Source organism: Podarcis erhardii (genome assembly GCF_964252035.2).
Source record: "Podarcis erhardii genome assembly, chromosome: 15".
Taxonomy (NCBI): Eukaryota; Metazoa; Chordata; class Lepidosauria; order Squamata; family Lacertidae; genus Podarcis; species Podarcis erhardii.
In genome coordinates this window covers 6,485,060-6,495,712 of record NC_138505.1, presented here as the reverse complement: position 1 = coordinate 6,495,712, position 10,653 = coordinate 6,485,060, and the positions used below count along the sequence as shown (strand labels likewise).

Genomic DNA, 10,653 nt, shown 5'->3' with positions numbered 1-10,653 from the left:
TGTCTGGGCGTGTTCCTGAAGTTGCACAGCTCTGGGATGTCCATAAATCATCAGTCCTGGCACGCTCCAGTGACACATAGCAGATGCCTACGTGCACACACACTCAGCAGAGTTTAGCAGAAACAAAGTGGAGATCGGTGTGCTCATTCTAAGCTTTTATTAAGCAGTATATACAGGACAAGTGATCATGGTGTCTCTCACTTCAGCTCCGAGAGACAACAGAAAGTAAAAAGTACAAAAACACAACAGAGTGGAAGAAATAAGGCTAGCTTCCGTTCTCAGGCTTTCCAAGCCTAGAAAGTAAACACAGACATGTGATGTAACAATCACACATCCAGCAACAGAGGAGTGAAATGCTAACAGACCAGTCATCAGAAGTGGGTAAATTTGAATTTCCCCACAGAGAAAGGGAGAGGAGAACATCTCCTGTTGGCCATTGGGAGGGTCAGAAATGGCCCGGCACCAGCAGCGAGCTGTGTGGCACCACAACTTTCACCCACCAACAAGGTGAGGGGAATTTGCATAACTATGATGTTCTCTTGAAACGACTTAATCATGGAAAGGTTCAAGTCATCAGATCCATTCATGGCTCCTGATGTCATTCTTCTCCCCAAATGGCCATGCTGTTGGACTCCGACTCCCACCAGAACTAATTAACAGTCGGTGATCATAATGTCCAACCATATATGGAGGAAATTACATGGCTACCCCTGCAGGATAAGTTCCCAGTTTGAGTGAGCCTTGGGTAAAATCCTCTCCATGCTTACTGAGGCAGATGGGAGTTGAAGTCCAGCAACATCCAAAGCGTCCCCCACCCCTGGAGTAGAGATACCTCTGGGTGTGATTACCGTGGATAGATCAGGGTCTCAATTCTGATTTAGCATAATGCAACTCATTATGTCAGGGGTGGAAAACCAGCGACCCTCCAGATGTTGTGTTATTCCAACTCCCATCAACTCCAACCAACATGGTCAAGGGAGGTGGAGTCCAGCCACACCTGAAGGTCCACAGCATCCTCCATCCCTGACCTACATAGACCTTAGGAGTTCTATTTTGGTCCTCCAGGACCTACTTATATGTATGAATGACTGGCCATGATAGAAATAGTTTATTGCATTCTGCACCATTTGGCTAGCTTGCTGGAAGCTAATCGTTTTTATTGTGGCTTGGTTTCAGAGCGTTGCTAATAACTGTAGCACAGTCTCCACTTGTAAAGAAGTGACTGAGTTAGCAATGCTACAAATGCCCAGCCTACCATTCCTGGACATCTGATGGATCTACATTAACAGACTCAAGTGGTATAGATTTAGTGTTAGTTGTGCAATTCAGGTTAGGTGCCCTGTGAGCCACCATGCTCTACTATATTTGACTGTGAATATAGGCCACATTTTCACAAGGACTGAATCACCCTCCTTTCCAGTAATGGATGCATAGAAAGCCTGGAAACCAATTCCATTGCTTAGTTTCAAAGGATAGTTCCAAGACCTATAATTAAAACTCCACATGAAAAGTCCTGTATAAAAGTACCCGGAACCCAGGAGATTGTTCAGTGCCTCTAATAACGTCTGTCCACAGCTACAGTTGAGAGCACCAGGTAAGTTTTATTTTGCTCATTCTCTTCTCAAAGCTCTTATTGGGAGTTGACAAAAAAGCTTGCTCCATCACAGGGGTCGGGAAATTTGAGGGCCACATTCATTCCTGGATAGTATTCTGAGGGCCACATGCCAGTGGTTAGTAGAACCACAGGCAAAATTTGTTGAAGCAACAAATGCAAACCTTACCTTCTGCGCAGTAGGCTAGTTTCTACACAGTCTCATAACCCCATCTCTGTTCTCCATCCAGGCTAACAAGGGCTCAAAGACTGTGTCTTAGCCAGGAAGAAATGCTCAAGGAGGGTGTGATGCAAAGCTGGTTATGGATCATGGAGGAGTAGTCCATAATGTTCTTGGATTGCCATCAACCCCAGTCAATGTGGCCTGTGGTCAGTGATGATGGGAGTTGTAGTTTCATAATGTCATTGGATTCCATCACCCAACAGCTTCAGCCAGCATAGCTAGTGTTCAGGGATGATGGGACCTGTAGTCCAACAACATCTGGAGGGCCACAGATGTCCCTCGTCCTTGTTTTGCAACATGGGTTCTGTGAATCTCTACTTTCATTCCCCCTCCCCGAGAGTTTCCAAAAGTAGACAATACGGCTTTGATTATTTCATTTCATCCCTCCCTCCCTCTCTCCTTCCCTCTTGTGTTCAGTAGGATCCTGAAAGTCCCACAAGATGACATGCTGCATTTCTCCAGGAGTTTCCAGAGATGGTGGATTTTATGGGAGCAACAGTGAAGTGCTTGTTGACATTGCTCCTGAGAGCAGAGTGCGGGTCCAACCGGGACACTGTGCCCTCACACTCCCTCCAGCCCAAGTCAGAACCACCAATGAACCCTTCAGAATATCTTGCCACTATGTAAGTTATACCAAAAAGGCAGAGATGAAGTGTGTGTGTGTGTGAAAGCAGACAGAGCAACTGAGCAACTGCAACTTGATTGACCCCCATCTACAATGTCCATCATTTGTGGCTACTGTGGCCTAGTGTCAGGGCTGGAATCAGACACAGGTCAGCCCTAAAGGAAGCAGGTCTCCTTGTCAGTGAAGTTAACGCTTTAATCGAGGAAACAAACATGCAACTCAGCCTAGTGGTCTCAGCAACACTTCCCAGTAGGTCTTGCCCCTATGGAGCAGTTGCCAGGACTGAAGGTCCCTGCCTTACATACTTCTCTAAGGCGCCTCCACTCCCAAATGTTTCCCAAGCAGTCTTAAACTGCACTTGCACACCTCTGACCTCTGTTCTGCTCTTCTCATTACCCTGTGAATTCTTGAAGACCAGTAGGCGGCGGGGGGGGGGGGGAGCTTGTTGCAGCAGGAGAGGGAGACTTCCAGGATTTTTCAGCAGTCCTTAGACCTCCTCCTTTGCTTCAGTCTTGGAGTATGAACTGCTCCCTGTTACAAACTCTTTCTGCTCACTAAACCCTGTTGCCCCTTCGGCATCCAACACCTCCTCCCAATCTTCTCCCTCTGACCTCTCCTTGTTCTCCCACCACCAATTCCTTGGCTCTGAGCCTTCTTCATCCTCTTCATCCAGCCAGTCCATGCCGTCTAGTTCTAACAGAGGTGGCAAACATGTGTCTTAAATAAATACCAGCCAGTCAGGGAACCACATCACCACCATGGTGGTGTTAAAAATGTCCAGTTAGTAGACAGAAGAACCTGCTAAAGTTCTAAGAAGAGCCTGCTGGATCAGGCTAGTGACCCATTTATTCCAGCATCCCGCTCTCACAGTGGCTGCCCAGATGCCCCAATGGGAAACCCAGAAGCAAGATCAAGCACAAGAGTCCTCTCCATTCCTGTGCTTTCCGGGAACTGGCCTTCTGAGGCATGACTGCCTCCAACAGTGGAGACAGGGCATAGCCATCACGACCAGCTTAGACTGCAAATCGGCTCATTCCTGAGATCATCCCAGGCTATTTACTCCCCACCCCAAGTCAATAACAAACAGGTGATCAGGAAATACTGTCAACAGTTAATTGCACAGCTCTGCACTGTACAGCTCCAGAGTGCCTTGTGGATACTTTCAGACATGCCTGAGTTCTGTTGTGGGGAAGGCACTTGTGGAAGTGCACCTTGCATTCCTGAAGGTGGCTCACGGTGAGCTAGACAGCTGATAGCTCAGCGCTAGAGGTCAAACTTCAACAACATCTCCAGGTAGGGCTGTGAATGTCCCTTACCTGAAACCCTGTACAGTCATACCTCATGTTATGTTTGCTTCAGGTTGCGTGTTTTCAGGTTGCGTCCTACGGCGACCCGGAAGTAACAGAATGGGTTACTTCTGGGTTTTGCTGCTCGTGCATGCGCAGACGCGCAAAATGACGTCATGCGCAGAAATGGCAAATTGCGACCCACGCATGTGCAGATGCACAGACACAGGTTGCATTCTGTTCAGGTTGCGAATGGGCCTCCGGAACGGATCACGTTCGCAACCAGAGGTACCACTGTAGTCTAAACTGATAGTGCAGAGCTAAATGGACCAATGATATAACTCAGCATAACGCACTTTCCTAAGCTTCTGTTTAGGCATGAATATTCCAACTCTACAGTTCTATGATTTTATGTGTGGTACTTTTTATTTATTTATTTAAATGAACCTGGATGCAAAGTAACTCCTGCACAAGGTTAATGGCAAATAATCCAGAATCCAACCAGAATTCTGACTGATGTGGTGAGTTGAGAGACTGACTTGCCCTGCACTTCCCTTGTTATAGAAGGAAGCCAGCTGCAACATGCTTCCCGCTACGAAGTCTTGCTGCTCCCCAAACAATTGGACGTGTCCCTCTCGTACTGGATCCTGCAGAGGATGGACTGGGTCATCAAGTCTTGGGACGCGAGTAGGAATACAGCCACAAAGCTGTGAAGTGGTTTTCCCAGGGGGATATCTGTGTAGCAATGTTCATAATGGAAAAGTCTCCTGCAGCCAGGCCTGCAAACCATGTTAGTCCCCAATGCAGTCTACGAAACACATAATAAATGGGACATGTAAAATGCTCGTCTGTAAAGGCTCTGCTCTTATAAAGTGCATGTCATGTAAATTTTATTTTATTTTATTTTTAGTTGAATTTTCCTTAAGCCAGTTATGGGGAACTTTGTGACTCTCAAGATGCTGTTAAATGTCACTCCCGTCATTCCTGGTGGGATACTGATGTGAAGTGAATGTCAACAACATCTGCCAGGAGCAGGTTATCTTATTTTTGCCTTAAACTCCAAACCCTATTTCTTTGCACCTGCTTCAATGCCATTTCCTCTCTTGGGGAATTGGTGCTACTTCTTTCTGGGAGGGGATTCCAACCAATAAGGGATCATGCCATCAGTCCCAACCACTCAGGGATCACAGTATGGTGATGTCACAATGACAAGCCAATTCAGATTTGAACAAGTGGTGATATAGTGTAGGCACTTGTGTTGTATAGCATCTTACTAAACATGGGATGAACTGGATTACCCAGTGTGATATCCCAAGTACCATGACTTTTTTTTAAAAAAGGACCCTCCCAGGCAAATCCATCATTGCAGAGATATACCTCACTGTAAAAATATGTAACTTTCTAATGCAAAGATTCCCTGTCTCTCTTACTTGGGGGTATGTATACAACTGAGTGCTTCAGTAAAATCCTTGTACTTTTTAATTGCTTTTGCATGTCTAATTCATTCCATGGCTCCTATTCCCTTTCCATTGTGAACCAAATTAATGAAAATATCAGGTATCTGAACATCAATTCCTCACCTTCAGAGCTACTGGTATTTAAATCTACAGTGTGGTCAGGACTGGGATTGGGTTGGTGGGCTGTGATGCAAGAGGAGGGGGAGAAAGAAACAAGGGCGGGGGCTGACTGCTGATAATCTTAGTTGGAGGAGAAGACAATGCCCTTTTGAACCACTTTGAGACTCTTTAGGTAAAGGTAAGGGGGCCCCTGACCATTAGGTCCAATCGTGACCAACTCTGGGGTTGCGGCGCTCATCTCGCTTTATTGGCCAAGGGAGCCAGTGTACAGCTTCCGGGTCATGTGGTTAGCATGACTAAACTGCTTCTGGCGAACCAGAGCAGCGCACGGAAACATCATTTACCTTCCTGACGGAGAGGTACCTATTTATCTACCTGTACTTTGACGTGCTTTCGAACTGCTAGGTTGGCAGGAGCTGGGACAGAACAACGGGAGCTCACCCTGTCGTGGGGATTCGAACCGCCGACCTTCTGAGCAGCAAGTGCTAGGCTCTGTGGTTTAACCCACAGCGCCACCCGCGTCCCCTTGAGACTCCTTAGGGTAGTGATAAAATGGGATATCAAATCCAAACTCTTTCTCCTCCTCCTCCTCTTCTTCTTCTTTTCCTGATTTCAATTGCTTGGAAAGAGGGAGCAGGGATGCCAACCCTTCCCTCCCCGACTCCTGTTGCCCCCAGAAAGGAGAACCTCAGTGGAGGCTCAGGAGAGCTTGGAGCAACTGGGAGGGGGCACTGGCTGAATAGAAGCCTGAACAGGAGGGTTCAGTCTTGTCACCTAGAACCAGGCATCACCTGGGCAGAGAGGAGCAAACCCATCCAGCCCAAAAGAGTGCGCATATGCGGTCCCAACATTCTCAGAGAGGGCAATCAACTTTTGTGCATGTCAGCACCATGCCTGATTTAAAAAAAAAAAAAATCTTTACAGGTGGAGCATGGAAACTTGAGGTATTAGGAGATGTGGTATGGAAGGGACAGGGTGGAAATCCCCCCCCCCCCGGGTAAATAAGCAATTTGTCAGGATCTCAGGCATACACAAGAAAGCTCTGACAAGAATTAAGGAGCCTCTGGCAGATTTATGGTATGTTTATTTACAACAGGGGTCAGCAAACTTTTTCAGCAGCGGGCCGGTCCACTGTCCCTCAGACCTTGTGGGGGGCTGGACTACATTTTGAAGAAAAAAATAATGAACCAATTCCTATGCCCCACAAAGAACCCAGAGATGCATTTTAAATAAAAGCACACATTGTACTCATGTAAAAACATGTTGATTCCCGGACCGTCCGCGGGCCAGATTTAGAAGGCGATTGGGATGGATCTGGCCCCCGGGCCTTAGTTTGCCTTCCCATGATTTACAATTAACACAGAGAGAGTGGCACTGAGCCATACGTCCTTGGTCATGAATTGCTCACTCTGAACCTCTGCCCCTTCCACAGCATGGAGTGCAACTCGCCAATGTCCCTTCCTTCCTCCCTTGTACTTCCATTGCATTTTAACCCTTTCAGCTCTCCTGGAGCAGGGGAGGGTGGATGGACTTCTTTTCCACTATCAAACGAAGAGGCCTCCCTTCTGGTTGCATAGCAACCCCCTCAGGGCTGCCTGTTTCCTCCCCCAGCCCACTGAAAGCCTTCTGAGTCTGCTTCTCCATCTGTGGCTGGAAACTCTGGAGGACGTGGGGACAAACAAATCCATTCTTGCTCTGACTATGACTGCAATCCCTCATCTCCAGAGTCTGACTCTTCCCAGGGGTCTGACTCAGCCGTGACTCTGACACCCATTCATGTTTTAAGGCTAGCTATTAGAAAGAATGAAAGCCATGAAGTGTAGGAAAAGCCATAGATTAGTTCTTCCAACTTATCATGTTTGATGCCAGCCTCAATAGGTTCCAGATTGTAGGGCTAGGTGGAGAACCCTTTTTAAGTTGCAGGGCTACATTGGTTAATTCAATATTGGATTAATGCAGAGGTGTTCAACCTTTGAGAGTCCATGGCTCCCTTGACTGACATTCTTTCTGCAGCACCTGAACGATGGGGGTGGAGACGCTACTTCAGGTATACTGGGCTGAGGCCGTTGAGGACTTTAAAGGTCAGCACCAATACTTTGAATTGTGCTTGGAAACATACTGGGAGCCAGTGTAGGTCTTTCAAGACCAGTGTTATATGGTCCCGATGGCCACTCCCAGTCCCCAGTCTAGCTGCTGCATTCTGGATTAGTTAAAACATAATAAAACCCTACAGCACCCAGTATTCCCAGGAGGTCTCCCATCCAAGTACTAACCAGGCCTGACCCTGCTTAGCTTCCGAAATCAGATGAGATTGGGTGCAAGGTAGCATGGGCATAGTATAGTACTGGCGCTGTTACCAGTGTCACACAATACCTATTCTGTATCTGCAATAAATCAATATTTTTGTGTGGTAGCACCAACACTTTGGAACTTCCTATTGGTATCAGGCAGGCACCTTCACTGTACTATTTTTTGGCACCTGATAAAAACATTTGTGTTTAGATAAGCATATCTACATGCAAAATGGTGGGGTTTTTTGGCTAGGTTGTTTTTTGTTTAGAAAAAATGGATCATTTTAATTGTTTTTAGTAATAATTTTATTCTTTTATTCTTTTTAAAAACTGCTTTGAGGGTTTCCTTGTTTTTTTACAATCTAGTGGTGTATGAATTTTATAATATTAAATAAATAAATGCCCTTGTGGCAACTTTCCAGTGGAAAGAGAGGTAAAAGTGGACAGAAATGAATGCCAATTTTTCCTTTTGCACGAACACTCTGACACCTGGATCTCTACCCTCCCTCCAGGCAAGCAAGCGGCTCTGTCGGAGTTTAAAGAGATATTCAGGCAAAAACACTTTGGGTGTGTGTGAAGGAGAGCTAGTAAGGGGTGTTAGGAGAATTATAAGGTCTAAGATATAAAATAAATGTTCATAAATGTACCAGGCAAACATGTACATAAGCATATAAACCACATGTCTGAAACAGTACAGGAAAAAAGTCCTGAAACCATTTTGTCTCTCCCAAATTGACTTCAAATGTTTCTCTGCAAGGACAAAGGAAATGAGAAAACCTCTCCATTTCATAGCTGTCAAACGGCCCTTATTTGGCAGGAAACTCCCTTATCCCAGTGCCGTGTCCCCCTGCTGTCCCTTATTGATGATGTCCCTTAAATTTCCCAGGTTTCAAAGGAAGCAGCTCCTCTTCCTCCCTCCCTGCCGGCCAGGGAGGAGGGAGGCTCCAACTGTGTTGCTTGGCTGCATTGCTCACCCAATAAGGACTCTAAGAACGACTGAGGGGGGTAGTGCTTGCATGCCTTGTGCCAATCAAATCAGCCGCATTGTCTGGAGATTCGCCCTTGCTCAGCACTTCCCAGCGGAGAGGTGACGGTGGTTTTCCTTGCTGCATCCTCTTTGCCGGGTTTTTGCGCTGTGGGAACCACCGCTTGAGGCTTCATTTGGCTGCTGGCTGGGCTTTCTGCCTTTGGCTTGGAGGGGCTCAGAAGTTGAACATACGTGTGCCCAGAAAATCCCTTATTTTGGCTGCTGGTCCCTTATTTTCGAGGCTGCTGGTCCTTTATTTTCAAATCTGTAAGTTGATAGCAATGCCCCATTGTCTCTGTCCCACGAATCCTTTCTTAAGAGGTATCAGTGCATGAATAGGGTGAGCCTGTGACCTGGATTCAGGAACTGAGTATTTACCATCACAAAAGAATCGCCAGACTGCCCAAGTAATGCAATCAATGATCATTCTTAGGTAACCTGGTAGACAAGTTTTCTGCTGTAGTCTGCCTCTTCTGTGATGTATGTATGATGTATTGTGGGGGGGAGGGTCTTGGTCTGCAGGGTGGACCAACATCAGCTGATGACATGACTCCCCAAATCAACACAGTCTGTGGAAACTTCACACTGGACTTCAGGCATCTGGCATTGTGTGCCTCCCCATTCTTCCTCCAGATTCTGGGTCCTTGGTTTCCAATAATAATAATAATAATAATAATAATAATAATAATAATAATAATTTATTATTTGTACCCCACCCATCTGGCTGGGTTTCCCCAGCCACTCTGGGCGGCTTCCACAGAAACCAAAAATACAAAATGACTCCCAGGCTGCGCACCTGGTCCTTCAGGGGCACAGTTACCCCATTCAGGACCAGGGAGTCCTCCACACCAGCCCACCCCCTGTCCCCTAGAAACGGTACTTCTGTCTTGTCAGGATTCAACCTCAATCCATTAGCCGCCATCCATCCTCCAACTGCCTCCAGGCACTCACACAGGACCTTCACCACCTTCACTGGTTCTGATTTGAAAGAGAGGTAGAGCTGGGTATCATCTACATATTGATGGACACCCAGCCCAAACCCTCTGATGATCTCTCCCAGAGGCTTCATATAGATGTTGAAAAGCATGGGGGAGAGGACGGAACCCTGAGGCACCCCACAAGTGAGAGCCCAGGGGTCTGAACACTCATCCCCCCCCCCACTTTCTGAACACGACCCAGGAGGAAGGAGTGGAACAACTGTATAACAGTGCCCCCAGCTCCCAGCCCCTCTAGACGGTCCAGAAGGATGTTATGGTCGATTGTATCAAAGGCTGCTGAGAGATCCAGCAGAACTAGGAAACAGCTCTCACCTTTGTCCCTAACTCGCCGGAGATCATCAACCAGCGCGACCAAGGCAGTTTCAGTCCCATGATGAGGCCTGAATCCCGATTGGAAGGGATCGAAATGGTCCGCATCCTCCAGGCGTGCCTGGAGTTGTTCAGCAACCACGCGCTCAATCACCTTGCCCAAGAATGGAAGATTTGAGACTGGGCGATAGTTGGCCATACTGGCCGGGTCTAAAGATGGTTTTTTAAGAAGAAGTTTAATGACCGCCTCTTTCAGCGGATCTGGGCGTGTTCCCTCACAGAGGAAAGCATTCACCACCTCGCAGAGCCCATCGCCCAGCCCTTCCTGGCTTGCTTTTATTAGCCAGGATGGGCAAGGATCAAGGAGACAGGTGGTTGGTTTCATGCGTCCAAGCAGCCTGTCCATATCCTCGGAGGTAACGGATTGAAATTGATTCCATGCAACTTGACCAGACAGGGCTCTAGCACTCTCCCACCCCAGCCCTGCTCCCACGGTGGTGTCTAGCTCCTTCCGAATATGAGTGATTTTATCTGCAAAAAACATTGCAAAATTGTTGCAGGAGATCTTGGGGTCTTTACAAGGCCCGGGTGGTAAAGGTGGTTCCGTTAAATTGCGGACCACCTGAAAGAGTCTCCTGCTACTATTTTCTGCAGATGCAATAGAGGCGGTAAAGAAAGTCTTCTTCGCCGTCGCTATCGCCACTT

The 10,653-nt window shown here is 47.2% G+C and overlaps 1 long non-coding RNA gene across 2 annotated transcripts; it reads left to right on the top strand.

Annotated features, from left to right (window-relative positions):
• Positions 1–360: 360 nt before the first annotated feature.
• On the top strand, positions 361–4,591 carry LOC309331061. Of its 2 annotated transcripts, none has more exons than XR_014151715.1 (3): positions 361–507; positions 2,256–2,458; positions 4,311–4,591. It is a non-coding gene; the product is annotated as an uncharacterized lncRNA (long non-coding RNA). The 2 variants fall into 2 exon arrangements; XR_014151716.1 differs by having other exon boundaries at positions 2,253–2,458.
• Positions 4,592–10,653: the final 6,062 nt, after the last annotated feature.